Raw genomic sequence first — 18,208 nt, forward strand, 5'->3', positions numbered from 1 at the left:
TTACTAAAATGTTATTACCATGTTTATCATAATATACTAATTATAATCTGTCAAGTTTTAGTTCGCATACTAAAAAGTAGAATGTAAAATTTTACAGATGATACCTGCAGCAACAAATAATGATAACATTGATTTATTATAAGAATTTAGACTAGATGACGCCCGCAACTCCGTTGCGCCAGAATGTGTTTTTAGCGTGGGAACTGTACATTTTTCCGGGATAAAAATTCTATAGCCTTTACCGGTTTAGCGGTTTAGGCGTGAAGAGGTAACAGACAGAGAGACAGACAGACACACTTTCGAATTTATAATATTAGTGCGGATATGTATAGACTGCATTGTTGTGCAGACAGAAATAACATTTGCTGATGTATGTATGTTAGAAACTCTATGTTTTCATTGCGGTAAACGCAAACGGCAAACGTACTGTATAAAATTAAGAATTTCAACTGCTACTGCGCATACTTTTCCGAGTTTTTTTGACACAATATATTACAAACATAAGAAATAATTAAAGAAAAACATGTAAATATGCCTAATTACATATATAGCTTAACTACTACATAATTAATAACAAGTCTACACGTATAACAAATAACATCCTTATTTTGTAAGTCGAAGACGAAGAATCATTATAGACTTGTTGACAGGACGCGCATGATTAAATAGAAAACGTAGTCTAGAAAATTCGGTGCAAAATTGTATATCTTAAGGTTGCATAATAAATTGGAATTAATACACAAATACTGCATTGGCATCAACAAACACATCCTGACCCCTCGGCACACGGTGTTATCATTGTTTACACGCCGCTATCATACTAGGAGGCATTTGCGTAAGCGCACTAATCGCGACCAGCGTAGCTTGACCCCTGCTTGTTCTAGCCGTTGTATTGTAATAACCAGTGCACGAGGTCTCGTGGTGTGGTCGGCGTTATCAGCACGCTAGTTATCGTGGGAACCTAGGAGCTGAGCAGCCGTCAGTCGGCGGCGGATCGTCGTCGACTACACACCTACACGAGGGGTGTTTTTCGCCGGAAATGTAAAAATATACAAAAGTCGATATGCGGCTAGCTTATAAATAGATGCATTTGGCGCCAGGGCAATCAACTTTCGGCATCAACACGACTAGAATGTTATTGTATCTACATCATTTCTAAATGTATGTTTTCGCAAGACGCTATTGTATTTAAATGAGACGTATGTATTTAACAAAGGCTGATTGAAAAATTTGACCCACCTTGAATTCTCGGTTCATTTGTAAAAAAGAGAGATAAAATTTTCTTATGCAAAATATATCAATTAACCGGTTTTCACTCGAGAACAATTTATCGTGAAAGCTTGTTTGTCATCGAGCTATTTTAGTCTCGGGTCAAGTGACCTACAAGTTTTACTCTAATTAACGTAAGTCTATTTACAATTACTGATAGTAGAGAATTCCCGCCGAGCGCCGATCACGTACTACATGTGTGGCGCTTATCTGAGCAATACACTAGCACGCGGCGCGCGCGTGGTCGCACACAAAAATAGAACACGCAGTGCTAAATGTACCGACCATTAACAAGAACACTAGCACGCACTGTGTGCGTGTAACAACCCTACGAGGCTCAAACAACGGTGTTCGAGCTGAGGGATCAACATAAAGTGGTCGCTACGTCATCTCTATACAAAACAAACCACGCCCAAGCGGTGGAATTTTTCTGTTTTCACTTTTGAACAATTACGATTTTCTGATGTAACAAGAGATTATATTTCTGAATGCTAATCTTAATTCTAGTAATTTTTAAAGGTATAAAGTTGCGCTGATCAATGATGAGTAGTTTGGGAGAATTAATCTACAAGTAAAGACCTACCCAAAATTTTTCAACCAAAGATTCACTATTAAGTTAATTGCGAAGTAAGTTTAGTAATCAGTGGTTAACAGGTTGACAAACAGGTTAGCAACCTCAACAACGAACACTCGTGTGTGAATCAACAATATAATTGCGTATTTATTTATGTAAATCAGATCATGACAATTGTTCAAGGAACATTAAAGAATTATACAATTTATCTAGGCGTTATACGCACAAAATATTAAAAGGAAAATAATCATAGTCAAAATAATGAAGGCACAGAATTTCTTAAAATTTTTGATATTTTATTAGAGTTTTGTGCTTCAATTCGCCTTTTTGACATTATAAAGTACTGCTTTATATCAATGTATATTATCAAAACCACGAAGCAAGTCACAAATCATCATATAAAATGTCAAAATTTGTATGATTGACCGTAGATAACAATAACAGTTGCCCTTTATATAACTGTAACCTTAAACAGAACTCACGGAAGGTTACGCAACCACCTAAATTGAAAGTACAGAGCGATTCAAGTATTGTAGAGCTCCAGTTTTTTTGCTCTACAACCTTTTTGGTAGCGTAACCTCCTTTAAAATATGATGGTAAATATTATTGAGACCTACGGTTGCACTCAGATACTTTTAACTATGTATATTTATAACTTAGCTTTAAATTTTAATGAACCATTTCGCAAAATTATTAAACTAAACTTAATTAATTGTATTTTAATGTCACTGCGTGCGACCGTAAAATTGTCACTGGCAAAATGACTCAATTTTATTTTATTTACGGTAGCCTGCTCTACAGTCTACTACGATTGCATCATCAAATTGTTTTTTAAGTTTAATTAATTACTGTCGTTTAATTGTTTTTCTCGTCTGTTGTTTTGTTTATTCTTGTTATGGGATAAACAATACAAGATAATATGCCGTAACATTTTTACTGGAACATTCTTTACCGTTGCGATTGTAATTTAATGCTGTTGATAAAATTTTCATTACAACATTTGATATGAAAAGGTAAAGTAAATAAAGTCTTAGTAACTGCATGCTTAACAATATACATTATGACATATTTATATTGGAAATTATTAAACTATCCACCCAAAGATGACATAATATTATGAATAGCTGGTGAAACAGATGCCTCAAGAATTTCTTCCCATTAAAAATCCATTAATATAGCTGCAAATCTAGGTGAAAAAATTAAAAGTAAGAAAGGCTCTACAGATTATGCAAAATACCTTAGGGAAAACTAATGTGATATTGCCTAATTGAAATTCCTAATTGTAGACACAACAATTGAGTATCCGTTTGATCAAATAATATAACAAACAGACAACAAAGAATTAAACATGTGCGAGCCGTGTTTTGGATTTAAATGTGTTACTCATGCCTGTTATTATAATGTTGTGTTCAAGGCAAACGCATCGGTGACTTATAGGGATTTTGCATACAAATTGACGAAGACCAGAATATTCTAACAGATTCTGAATACTTGGTCGAAGCAGGGTTCAAGGAGGCATTGGCTTCTTTAGCAAGATTGCCTTGAATGGTTTGATACTGTTATTTACCTTGCAAAATATTTCCAAATTACTTTAGATTTGATTCGCTAAAAACTCTTCCTCTTGAAACTACATAAAAATCTAGCCTGATGATTGATGAAGTATCATTTATTATTTCGCAGGTATTGTGAGGATATGGGGAGCAAAGTTTGTAAAACCTCTCTGCATCTCGAAAACGCACTATCAAAAGGCAAAGAATGCTGCAAAACCTGTCAATATTTACTACACAGTAGCGGCAAATGTAACTATCTAAATAAATTACATGGTAACGAACAGGTAACGAAGAAGCAAGCGGATGTACGAACAATATTGTGTCAGTGGGCGCGTCAGTGGTCACGCCGGCTGCGCGTGCTCGTGACGTTCGCGCCGCGTCACGCCGCGCGCCGAGCCCAAACACGCCTGCCGCCCAAAACTAGACCTTAACATCATCAACACAAGACACGATAACGAACATGCATTCCTGTACTTTTCCATTCACTTTGCGTAAATGCAACCGAGGTGGTTCAAAGATTGAACCTATCACACCTCCGCCGCATGCTACGAAATCCGAAAACGCGCAATCGAGTGTGTATGATGTAAAGTGACATTTAATGTAAATACAAAGAAATATGTAACTAATTGGACGAAGTAGCTGTAGGTGCTCATTAACGTGAAAAAAATAAATTCACAACTTTATCATTTCCACAGGAACAAAAGCGAGGAGCAAATGTCGAGCGTTATCATAATGTAAATAGAAAATATTATTCCGACGGAGTCTATATAAGCGGGCGGAAAACCGACTCCGTGCCCAGTGCGGATCGCACGGGCACACAAGCAACATCTAGACAAAACATTCACAATACTTACAAAATAACATAAGTACTACATGATACTACTAAAGACACAGTAGCAGGACACCACGACACTGGCGCGTGCACAATTAAATGAATCAGAATTCAATGAAGTCAGTCATTTTGTGACAGCCCATGGGAATGTTCAGTATGAATCATTAAACTAAGTAATTAGTCGTTACTATCGGTCGATAAGAACGTAAACAAACAATTACGGGTCCAGTTACATCGATAGAGACATACGGAAGAGCTATTAATAATTTTACAATAGATAAGAATGCAGTAGTCTCAAGCTTGTATGTCATGGCAGAGTAATTACGACTATAAATAAACATGAAAATTACATTAAAGATATAAAGATAAAGATGCATTGTTGACTGTTCAGGAGCTAAGTTCAATTAAAAAGTCTTGAATGGATGCACTAGACAGTGCATAGATATACTCCACAGACATAAATCAGGAAAAGATCAATTACATAGATCAGAAGATACTAAACCATTACAAATCTTGTTGTTACAATAACTTTGAGGTTGATGGCGAATTTGTGGATCTTTAACATCTAAGATTGGTATTGCAAATGACGTCAAATGCCCAACATTTACGTGGTAAGGTGGTGATTTATCTGATCTTACTCTACAGTCACATCCTACACGAGTTAAAATATAGTAAATTATTCATCCACACATCCGGGGCGGGATCAGTCATCAGTCATACTATCAGTGTCATTCGTCGTATGACTGATGAGTGATGATTGCAGAGTGATTTGCCTTATAGTTTTTGCATGTGCGCTTTGTTTTTCTTTTACGTTCATTAATAATGGCACAATTAACGGGAATATCCTTAATGGTAGTTATTTTGAACATAGTGTTGGGGTCGCTGGTGTTGCTAATCAGTAATCTAGATGGGTGTAGCTCTCGATTTATCTCTACAGTTTAGTACTAACGTGTATTAACTAGCTCTAACGATTAGTTAAGCCAGAAAGAAGAGATTAACAAATAACTCATTACGTTAAGAATTTTAATTTTATTTTTTATTTTCTTAGGAAAACTTACAGCTACATAATAATAACTATAACTATAACTAAAACTAAAAAATAGTTCTCATGTAAAAAACAAACGCTAGAATGTACGCAATATAAACAATACGAAAATTTCCACTAACCAACTACAAGAATACCTCCTGACTCCTGTTTCCAAGAACTCAAATTGTTGGATCTTAGACTGGGATTAAGCGAATATACAATTAATTGCATTATAATTGGGTTTATTTTGTGTCGATGGCGGTTTGTATGTCAATGCTGTACGGGCGCGGCGCGGTGACGTCACGAGCACGCAGCCGCGGCGTGCACACACACCCACCGCGCACGCATCGGTCTCGGTGCCAAAATATTTGTGAGCGGTCTCGTTTGGACATTGTTCGGAGGATTTTCGCAACCCACCGTCATTTCTGGCACGGTTACGTTCTAATGCAAATGGCGCTACGGGAAAGTTCTTTGCACTCGTTCTTAAAATACGTAGGCCTATATTGGAGCGAGAAATAAGAAAATCATGTTCTTATTAATAGTCTGTTTACAGACTAGAATCTAGATTGTTCCTTAAAAACCTAGAAATTGAAACTTCAACGATCTAGAAATTAAAACTTTTAATCTGCTTTCGAAAATGTAAAACTTTTTAGAGTTCCGTAGCCAAATGGCAAAAAACGGAACCCTTATAGATTCGTCATTTTTTGTACCTGCAGTGCAGCGTCTATACTCTGCAATCAAGAGATATTTACACGCCTCTATTTTATATCTTTAACAGTCATGTATAAGTATTTCAAACAAAAGCTTGTAAAAGTGTATGTTATGTCCAGTGACAAATCCAGGCATGGTCCTGACTCACTCGTTTCTCTGAGTTCTGAGTACTTCTGAGTAACGTACACGGTGACTTTATCTTAGCTTAAGAGGATACACCAGGGGCTAGAGAAATGAAAAAAAAGTACGTGTAATATCTATAGCTGTCTCCCTTACCTCGAGCCTCTACCGCAGAACGCGATAGAGACAACTGCAGAAAATCCAGAAAATCAACGATTCGTTGTCCCCTGATTCCTTCTCCAAAACTTAACCGATCTAAGTACTTTTTTCATTAAAGATTAAAAAAAGGCTTGAGCTGTGTTCCTATGTTTTGCTTTTTTTGTATAACCTAGCCAAATCTGTTTTCTGGACGTTTGCACACAGCGGAAAATCTGGCCATTTTGTTGGGTTTTGAACGTTCATATCTTATTTAATAATTAAATTATGAAAAAAAAGAAAACATAGGGACATTGTGTTAGTGGTCGTAGATATTCAGGAAAAAAATTATAACTCTACTAGCATTATCCAGGGAGGAAACAGGGGACAACGTTTGTATGGAAAAAAGGGCGGTGTGGACTCCTCTTAATTACATAAGGTAACATAGATTGTGCTTGAGAACACAAATAAACAAACGAAAATAATATTGCTTTCAACTATTCTAAGTTATGCTCTGCCTACCTTTGGTAGTGCCAGCCGTTGATGCAAGCAAACAAACAAATTATACATCGTAAGGACCTGTTTCACCACTTTCTGATAAAGTGCCGAATAGGCTCTTCACACATTTTTTAACAGATTCTCCATACTTCATATTCTGTCAAGTTAAGTGGTGGATAGCCACTTATTATCAGGAAGTGGTGAAATAGGCCCTAAAGTTAATTGTTTTATCTGATAGTTATGTTACGGACATGTACATATCTAAAAATAAGACCTGAAGACATAGTAACTAGCTAAAAGGCGAGCTTTATGAGGGCTCCCGTCGTCACACCTTGACTGACAGATGATAACACATATTTACATATAAAAATAAAAAAACCTTGACTGACTGATGATAACACATATAAATAAAAATTACTATGTTAAAGCACAATCAATAGGCGTGATAGTTTTTCCGTATACACAAAATGTACAGGTTGTGGGATATACTAGGACTCGCTTCGCTAGCCCTGACTAGTTAGCCACTAATAATAGTTGGCTAACACTAAGTCGTAAATGAAACATGAGCCTTCAATTAAACATTTTTGTGAGGAATTAAGACGAAACAGGAAGAGGAACTATTTCCTGATTCTTTTACATTGATGGTGATCGTTGAATTCTAATGTTGGAGACTTCGATCAAATAGGCTGGAGCCATTGAATAATTATAGTTAGTAGTTTTGTGGTATTTTATATTATACATCGAAGATTTAATTTCAAAATTTCTATGGACGGAATAAAAATTATAATTAATTATTACCAAATTCTGTATTTTGAATATTTTAAAATAACCCACATTTTCACGTGTAACAAAAATTTCGGTAGCTTGTTTACCGTGTCTATGTCGAGTTTGCCAATGCGTTAGCTCTAAGCCTCGACTACATAAAACAGTAACCAAGACGTTTACCAAAAACACTTTTTTTCAAGCAAGTTAAAAAAAACTTTTAAACTCATCTAAATTCCCATTTTAGAATTTCTCACGAAGATCGAGCCAGCAGCCTTCAACCTCGTTTTACCGTTCAGTTACTGAAGTGGCGCCTAAAATAGCCTATGTCCATGTAAACAAGTATTCCTAAATAGCGGATGGCCGTGAGTGACACCAGCGCAGTCCAGTTTACAAACCTTGACACACGGTACGCGAATAACCGATAATTACATTGACCATACAAAACAGTTGTACAAAAAATGTAAACTCGTACAATATGCAAGTGTAAACGGTACATAACTTATGCAAGGTAGTCTATGGGCCTGTTTCACCTCTTTCTGATAAAGTGCCGAATATGCTATTCACAACTTTTTTGACAGATTATCCATACTTCATCTGTCAAGTTAATTGGTGGATAGCCTATTCGTCACTTATCAGGAAGTCGTGAAACAGGCCCTAAGCTTCTAAAATATTTTGGCCGCTATACCGTGAGATCACAAGCAAATGTATGTAACAATTTATGTAGCGACCAAACCGCTCGTTCGCGCATACAAATTGAGCCCAAAAGAGACGAAAGGGGAATGGAGGGAAGTTGCAAATCCTGATTCTGCTTACTGCTACTTATATAATTTCGATGGAGTCTCGGTATAATGAAACTACAAGCTGATAATTATTATTCTAATAAAATGTTAACTATAGTTTAACACGTTTCGATTGGTCAAAACTCAATGTTATATAGTCGTTGGCGGTTTTTTACCGACTTCCAAAAAGGAGGAGGTTATACGTTCGGCTGTATGTATCTTTTTTTTTTGTATGTTCAACTAACTCAGCCGTTTGTGATCCGATTTTCAAAATTATTTTTGTGTTGTATAAGGTTTAACTCGAATTTGGTACCATGTTCACAAAAGTGGTGATCTGATGATAGGATCCTGGAGGGATCCCATCCTTGAAATTTGTATGGAAACATAGTGTTTTCAATTTTTTCTAAAGCATTCGAGGTAAATGCTACCAAAAAGTAAGATTTCGCACCAGGTTATACCCTGGATCCGAAGGTACCCAACAGAACTTTTGAATCCTTATAGATACAGGTTAGGGGATTTCGGCGTTGTTTAAACAACTGAAAGCATAAGCCAACACATCAATTTATTTGATCATCATCATCAAAATCATAATTATGCCACATTATGACCTAATTATTGATGCTTTTCGTGATATTTTGCATCGAAGCAGATGTTTTTGATGATTATTTCGCTGTTCGTGGACCGATTTTCAAAATTATTGTGTTGTTGTATAGGGTATAATCTTGATTTTGTATAATAATTACGAAAGTGGTGAGCTGATGATGGGGTCTATAAGCAATCGAGGGAAATCCTTGAAATTTATCAAAAGACTCATAGTGGTTAAAATATTGTTTCTAGTAACTTAAACATATGTTCCGAATAAGAGAAAGTTCATACGAAGGTGTCTTTTGGTCCAAAGGCACTGAACAGAACTCCTGAACCTTTAAAGATAAAAGTTTTTAAATTGCAGTATCGCTTAGAAAACTGCAAGCATTTACCACAATTTCGCTTACAGTAACATAATGTGAATAGTTAACATTCGTAGTGGTTATTTACGCGTAAAGCCTTAGCTTGTAGATAACTAAAAAGAGTGAAGTTATTATTTTTAACAAAAAATTAAAACCGACTTCCAAGGTAAAAACAATAATAATATGAACTAAAAAGTATTAAATAACTCTTACTCTATAAGTTTTTAGTTCATATTATTATTGTTTTTACCTTGGAAGTCGGTTTTAATTTTTGGTTAAAAATAATAATTTATTTATATAATACCATTTTGCTGTTTGATAGTATCAGACTGCTATATTTACGTTGGAAAATAGCAAAACCGGTGTGCAGTACTCCCACGTTCAATAGATGACTACGACAAATAAGAAATTAAGATACTCCAAGTTCCAACAACAAACTGGTTGACATAGGTCAAATAAGGGCCGATAAGCTTTTAAATAAAGGTATGTGATTCAAAAATATAATATTATTAAATATTTTTACCTTTTTACTATTATTATATTTTGTCAGTTATTCAATAATGCTAATCTGTATATTATTGACGTGGAGAAGATGATGATAAAACACAAAATGCAAAAGGGTTACTTCGCGGTCTCCGTAATGTTTGAAACATAGTAAAAACTAAAATTCATTAGAATTTTATTTAACCAATTATTATTAGCCAAAACATTCGAAACATTAAGCTCGTGATCCACAAGATACGGCCAGAAAGCAGATCATTACAGTCATCAATGTTTATATGAAAAGTAATAAATGTGTATGAAGCACGCGTTGATCATACAATGAAAACGTGGGGAATAAAATCGACTTAGTAACAGATGAGTTATTCCTAGGAACTAGAATATAAAATTGCGTTAGTATTTATAATGAAATACTTTATTTATTAACCATAATTTCCTACTAATAGTTATTAAAAATAGATTGCTGTATTAAGTTGAAAGATCAGGTTAGGTTTAGGTTTTAGAGTATCAAAGCATCTTTTATACTATTGTTACCTCGTGGCTCGTGCCTTCCATACTAATATTATAAATGCGAAAGTGTGGCTGTCTGTCTGTCTCTCACCTTTTCATGCCCAAACCGTTGAACCGAATTTGCTGGAATTTGCTATAAAAATACTTTGAGTCCCGGAAAGAACATAGGAAAGAACATAGGATACTTTTTATTCCGTAAAATGTATGGTTTCCGCGCGATGAACGTATTTTGGCGCAACGGAGTTGCGGGCATCATGTAGTTTAATTAATAAAAAATCTTTTCAATACTTTCAGCCTGAACATCGAGTTTTCAAGTGTTACGTATAATGCCTGGTATTTTGTCTAAAGTTGTTCTACTCACTAGCACTTTTAATCGGGTAGCGCTAAAATTTTAAACAACAATGGTATCGAATGGATAAACTCCTCTTAAAAACCTTAGAAACCGGGCTCGTTCAAGACTTACAGCTAATTAAGCTTTAGGTCTTGAACATGCGCGGTCTTGAAATTTCTATTAAGACTTCATACTCTACCCTCGAGGTAGAGAACTGATTTTAAGTCATAGCACATAGCTCACCTTTTCTTAGCACATAGCTCAACTCATATTAAGTCATATTGTATATAACTTAATATTTACCGCTACATACTATAAAGTATAAGATATATATTTTTCCCAAGTTTATGTAATATGAGAAATATAAATTATGCTTTATTATGCTACTTTAAATGTAAGTCAGGAAAATATGTAATTTAAAACCTTGTTTGCCAAGTACTGTTAGTCTGAAGGTACTTCCGTCTTCACGATATTCTAATGAACCCAAATAACATGTTTAAACTGTTAAACCTTTTGTGTTTAATTTTAAATACAAAAGTACTTAGTTGGCATAAATTTTGTAGTTGGTGCAAATTATTATTGTAGGAATAATTTTTCATTTCCTCCTAAAGACACTATTAAGTAATACCTAGATTCAGATTGGTTGTGCACATCAACATCGCCACGCCACAAAATCCCACAAGTCTAAATAGCTGTTTGAGATTGTCCATGGAATGGAAAGAAGAATGGAAATGACACCCTACGTGTCCGCGACACCTAAAACGTGGTGTGTGGATATAACACCAGTACAAATGCAGCTACCAACAAAATACTATAGTCGTGACCTCCTATTACATAATAGTGGGCTGTGGGGTTAACACATGGAACAAGAAAATGAGCGGCGATGTCAAACTATTGCGAAATGATCACGCCCCCTGCGCGTGCGTTGACCGGTCGGCGCGTGTATTACGTTTAAAATTAAGGTGCTAAAGCCAAATGCTTGCTAGAAATGTTTAGTAGATTGTTCCTTCGAAATGAGAGAAGAAAGACAGCAATTTTAACCGACTTCCAAAAAGGAGGAGGTTATATGTTCGGCTGTGTTTTTTTTAGTATGTTAAACGATTACTCTGCCGTTTGTGAACCGATTTTTTTCTCATCATCTTTGTTATCTACTCTTGATGTTTGTTGGTTCGTAACTTCGTACACAATTGTAAGAATCAGCAAAGTACCCGGCAATATTTATTTTCGAGACTTTTAATTGATGATAATATTATTAGGATACTTTTCAGCCAGGCTGTGGCAGTTAGCACAACAGCGTAAGTAATAATAATAGTTATAGGAAGGCTTATACATTCAGCAACAAATTTAATGTCCATCTAGATTCCAAAACAATCAGACTCCAACAGCCTGCAGCCACGATGCCAATACGTGAGGAACCAAGGGAAGAGACCATCTTAGAAAAGGTAAGAAGATGGTGATAGATACCACGTATACTTTCTTCGAAATTATAAGTTGTGTGCGGGGATTCTAAATTGCATTTTTACTGCCTTAAATTCAACAGCCAGTCGGGTTTGTCCAGTAATTTTGGGGCCCCGTCGAATCTCCCAACCGGTCTCGATATAAAATTGATGTTTGGATGGATTTCAAGGCGCGAATGTAAACATTTCGACAACACTGGGGAATCCTCTGTTACCGAGAAGCGGGGACGGAAATATACGCGAGTGGGTGTGCCGCCTCCAAAACACACGATATAGGACTTTTAACCTCGATATTGATGGCGTATCACTGTACTGTTTATATATTATGTCCTGTACCCGTATACACAGTATGTCTGTCAAGTAGTTCATGCTAAACTTGCATCGAACTGCATAGAGCATAAATGTTTGCGCATTAAAATTGCCTTATCTCAAAAACTATTGAACCAATTTTCATGAAACTTGAAGTATTCCTTAAGTTAAACAATACCCAGTACAACGAAAAAAGAATCACTTAAATCGGACTTGTAGTTCCGAAGATATGCTTACATACATACATACACTTTTGAAATTGTGCACATTAGTTCAGACACTGAATTCTGAAATAGACTAACATACACAAAAACTGGACAGTTCTGGAAATATTACATACACAAGCGTCGAATTGATAACCTCCTTTTTTTTAAGTCGGTAAAAATAGCACATAATGTCAAAATATCTTGGTCCAATACTCACACCTCGAATTAGGTCGATTATGGGCTGTCTCTGCGACCCATAACATTGAATACACAGCCAATCAAAGATCGGAGGTACCATCGAGGAAGTTGATTCCTATGCAATTGACAGACCAACGTTATTTGGTCGAATATGTCAATTCAATGTTAATTGTGATCTGTCAAGTGTCAGCTGGGTTTGACGTAACGCAACCAAACTACTTAGGACCCTGATTTGCATAGGAATCAACTTCTCTGATAGTACATACAATAATTGGAACCCGGTCAATACAACCACAATATTACAATGGTAACGTTCCTTTAGGTACGCGGTAGGTACGCGTACGCCTTAAAGCATAAGCTTCGTTTAAAAATTTGCCATGTTAGATTAAGTAACCCTCGGAAAGATACCAGACGTATTGAAAACACAGAGGAGTTTATTTTAACTGTACACACGGGCAAACAACGTGTTTATTTCAGTTTTATAACGATGTTATTCGGCTAGCTGAGCCAGCTGTATTAATAGAGAGGACTTTGGACACTGGAGCTCATGTGGACTACGTGCTACGTGTTTTAAAAAGACAGTATAGTTCATATAAACAAAGAAATTAAAAACAACTTCGAATTAGTTCAATTTTCTTTTTGCCCCTTTTCTTGGATCCCTATTCCCTCTCCTTTGGGTGGTTAAATATCATGATCAGAGATATCTATCAATTTTGATTTTGTACACATGAAACAATTTGGGTAAAGCATACTTCATTGGATATCTGAATCAACTTTAAGGGCCTGTTTCACCACTTTCACTAAAGTGCCGAATAGGCCATTCACAATATAAATTATTGTTATTGTGCTTGTGGTCGCTGATAACCTTGTTGTTCTAAGCGACCTTAAATAAATGGATAAAAAAAAACTTTTTTGACAGATTCTCTATAAGTACTTGATCTGTCAAGTTAAAAGCGGTAAATAGCCTTATGTGGTGAAACATGCCCTTAGTATAACTAACTACCAAAATAAATGTTAAATACTTACTTAAAATATTTTAAAAAATTCCAAAATTTTTAAATTTGTGTTGAGAACAAAAGTCACATGAGATTATTTCTTTTCTATAGCCACGTCTTTAGTGATAATAACAATTTCTGATGTCATCAGTCATCACCTACAGCTAATTTTATTAATATATGGACTTTTATTGGATATACAAACATATATAACTGGTGTGATCCAGTTCATATGTTACACTGTAGTCGTGGTCTGGTTACGGCAAAGGTCGGTAAGTCACAATTTACAAAAATTTTGTGCAGTGAAACAACACAAACAACAAAAAGTGTAAAAAGTAAAAACTTTGATAACTAAGTAACACTTTAACTTAACTTTAGAATATTATATCAAACTAGATAACGCCCGCAACTCCATTGCGCCAAAACTCGTTTATAGCGCGGGAACCGTACATTTTTCCGGGACATAAAAAAGTATCCTGTCCTTTCTCGGGGGGTCGGGACTCAAAGTATCTCCAAGCCAAATTTCAACAAATTCGGTTCAGCGGTTTGAGCGTGAATTGGTAACAGACATTAGTATTTATAATATTAGTATTTATAGCTAGTGAATCTGAAGTGGTTTATAAAACGTAATTCACATTAAATCTAACTTCATTAAAATCTAACGACCTGCAAACCTTTAAGAAGAGAGCGTATTCCCTCTTAAAACGTCAACGCACCTACAGCTTTTCTGATGTTCCGAGTGTCCATGGGCAACGGTAGTTGTTTTCCATCAGGTAACCCGTTTGGTTTACTTATTTTATATTAAAAAAAAACTTGTAACTTAACTTTAAGAAAATTAAGTAACCAGCTGTAACTTGTGCAAAATATTAAGCTAGTAGCTAATTAAAAGGGGTACAACCCTTACTGGTACGCAGGGTAACAAGTGCCCAATAATTATAAAGATAGACAAATCTAGAACCCTAGAAGCGTAGGAAAAAAGGCCAGACCAAGGGAAGACAAAAAGCACCCAACAAAATGGTAAGTGACATGACAGTTTTAAGGAAAAATGAGTTACAGCACTTTGGTTACCCACCGAAAGCTACGTCCGTTTCAAGTTTGCTGTCCAGTTAGAAGCAATTGACACTACACCGGCGTTAGTATTTGTGGAAAATTTCATGTAATATAATCATTTTCACACAATCGGTCACGAATTTGGTCCAAGCCTCGAGGCGGGTATATCAAACAATAATTATAAATCCTAACAACAACATTAATAAAATCAGCCAAGTGCGAGCTAGACTCGCACTTACCACAATAGAGCAAAAATAGGCTGAAAATTGTGTTTTTTGTATGGGGGCCCCCTTAATTATTTAATTTATTTAATTTTTATTATTAATTATTAAAGTACAAACACAACTGAATATTTCGTGAATATTTCAAGTACTTACCTATGTGTGGCCGTTATTGATATCGAGCAAAAAATAGCAAAAAATCACGTTTGTTGTATAGGAGCCCCCCTTCAATATTTAATTTATTTTGTTTTTAGTATTTGTTGTTATAGCGGCAACAGATATACAGAATCTGTGAAAATTTCAGAAGGCTAGCTATAACAGTTCTTGAGTTACAGCCTGGAGACACACAGACAGACAGACATCGAAGTCTTAGTAATAGGGTCCCGTTTTTACCCTTTGGGTACGGAACCCTAAAATGAGGGTTGTATCATGTATGGAGCTTTGTAGCCGTCAGGTCTATCGTGTCAATTGTCTTCTTCTCCTTCTTTTGGCGTAAGCCTCCCCATTTGAGGCGAAAGATGTGAAGGTTGGTGGTTGGTGGTTGGTGTGATGGTAGGTTGGTCTTATGGTAAAAGCTACGAGGTTAGTCACAAAATTTCTTACAAATGAGGGTTATATGTCGCTACGTAGCCGTCAGGTCTATCGTGTCAATTATCGTGTCAAACTGCAAACAGCAGTCATATGTCACGAAATAGCTTCTACACGATATAGCTGTCTTATGTCTGTTTGACACGACATTTGACACGATAGACTTCACGGCTACGTAGCGCCATACAACCCTCATTTATATAAAATTTTGTGACTAACCTCGTAGCTTTTACCATAAGACCTTGTCGTTGGTAACCGAGCTGTGTCAGATCTATTATCTAGTTTGTACTAAACTCACCTTGAACGTTTTCCTCTATCCTAAAAGTTGGTTTTGTGGCTTAATCACTTTTGGGATTGGGCGTTTTATATTTTACATGTAGTTTTCTATAATTGTACGAATTCCAGTTAAATACAGTCAAATATCGCGACTTGAAAAGAAGAAACTTGGTACGTTTATATACACGTTTTTTTTCTTTGTTTTTTTTTAACAAAAAACACTAAAGCTATGACTGAGACACATAAATCGTGTGTATGCGGAACGAGGGCCCAACCCCAATTTATTCCTTTCAATAACTGTAGCCAGATAGAGTCTCATACGTAAAGAGTGACAATCGCCTAGCTCTAGTACTGCTGGCAAAGGAGAATGAAGTAAAGTGGTCCAAATGTCCTCCACTAACGAGACGTATATTAACTTATTGTTCATTAATTAATATAGAGTAATTTTCAGTATGAAACAAAATAAAACTAAGCTGTCAGTAATAAGTTATGACCATAATATTATGAAAAATGATTTTTTTGAGTGAAAATATTGACATTGATATTCATCTACTTCAGTGAAAACCTAATGTCAAGCGGCATGGCATAACATAGATTATATAGGTCTCGTTAGTGGTGGAAATTTGAACCAAACTCCATACATTTTATGTCATACTCCTTTGATGCTCGAGTAACGCTGAATGTGACCAAAAGTTAACCTTTCTTCTTATTTTACTTCTCGTATACGCGCATGATGTGGATCATACACATAGATAAATATTAATATAATAAATTATGAGTTTGAAGTGATATAATTTATACTGTGTTCACATCGTGTATGCAAAATACGATATAACCACTAGAAACATCTGTCACTTCATTGTCAATCGCGGTTTGTATAGAAAATAACAAGTTTTTTGACAGGGTGCCAATAACCTCTACAGACAGAATTCCGCGATTTGAGAATTAATAATTAAGAATCACTGCTAGTAATATTTTTAATAACAGTTCGCGTTGAAGTCTTTGAACCAAAGCTTTGAACCTTTGGTCATTGCTTTAGACGATGATGTCGTTGAATCAGCGAGTTCTATCATCACTCATCAGTCACCCCAAACGTAGGTAGCAACATGTTATCGCCTACCAAACATTACACCAAATAGGTGTTTATCGCGGCGTAATGAGTGTGACGTGACGTTAGCGTCACGCAGTCACGTCGTGCCCGCCGCGTGACACGCCCGTGACGCCCGTGACGCCAGTTCTAATTCCAAAAACAATGACGAAAACACTTGTAAGGGATTGTATGACGATTGAAAATGTAGAGCAGTATAAAATATTATTATTTATTATATAATTATTGTGAAAATAAGATTGCAGAGCCTTTTATATGTAACGAGCTTTTACCCGCGGCTTCGCTCGCGTTAAGAAGTATTATTATATACAAACTTTCAACCCCTATTTTAACCGCTTGGAGGCAGAATTGATCAAAATCCTTTCTTAGCGGATGCCTACGTCATATCATCTACCTGCATGCAAAATTTCAGCCCGATCGGTCCAGTGGTTTGGGCTGTGCGTTGATAGATCACCATGTCAGTCAGTCACCTTTCAGTTTTATATGTATAGATGAAATTCTTATTTTTAAATACATTGTTTTACAATTATAATAATTATAAAAGAGAAGTAATGCAGTGCAAGTAAAAAAATGAAAATGTAGAGTTGTTGCATTGATTAGCGTCGAAATAAATTTAAAGTTTTTTTTTCAAAGAAATTCTGTGAAATTACGTACAAAATTATAATAAAATGTTAGCTTGTATGTTAGTTGTTACTTAGTTGTTAGTTATTACTAATGTAGAGTATTTTCCTCCTCGACCAGGTGCTAACGACCCAATATCGACGAGCAAACATCGTGCACAAACTGCGAGAGTTTCCAGTTTAGATCTGGATATAATTATGTGTAGCACATTACATCACGATTTGAGGGGACCTTTGCGACCACTGCAGGGTTTTTAACCCATCCAAATCCCTCTGAATTTAGGTAATGTGTACTGTGCGTACTAAAATTCAAAATGCAAAAACATTTTTGTTAGGAAAGCTTTTACCAAAATAGTTCATCTGCATATTATGTGTACTAGTGCCCTACAATTTACCCAAGTCTAGGTAATATCTATGTGCAAACTCTACATTCAAAATGCGAAAATATTATTTATTTGAAAAGCTTTTACCAAAGCAGTTAGAGTTCCCGATTTCGAACTTTGCTAGTTGCTACAGTGGCAAAGGGTCTGTTCAGAGGTTCAGAGGGTAACTTGCCTATACGAGAGGTATAGATCTTGTACAGGCTTAGAGATTTTAGGATATAGAGATTGCAAGTTTTGCTCATGAATTG

This window comes from Aricia agestis, chromosome 1, assembly GCF_905147365.1.
Source record: "Aricia agestis chromosome 1, ilAriAges1.1, whole genome shotgun sequence".
Lineage (NCBI taxonomy): Eukaryota > Metazoa > Arthropoda > Insecta > Lepidoptera > Lycaenidae > Aricia > Aricia agestis.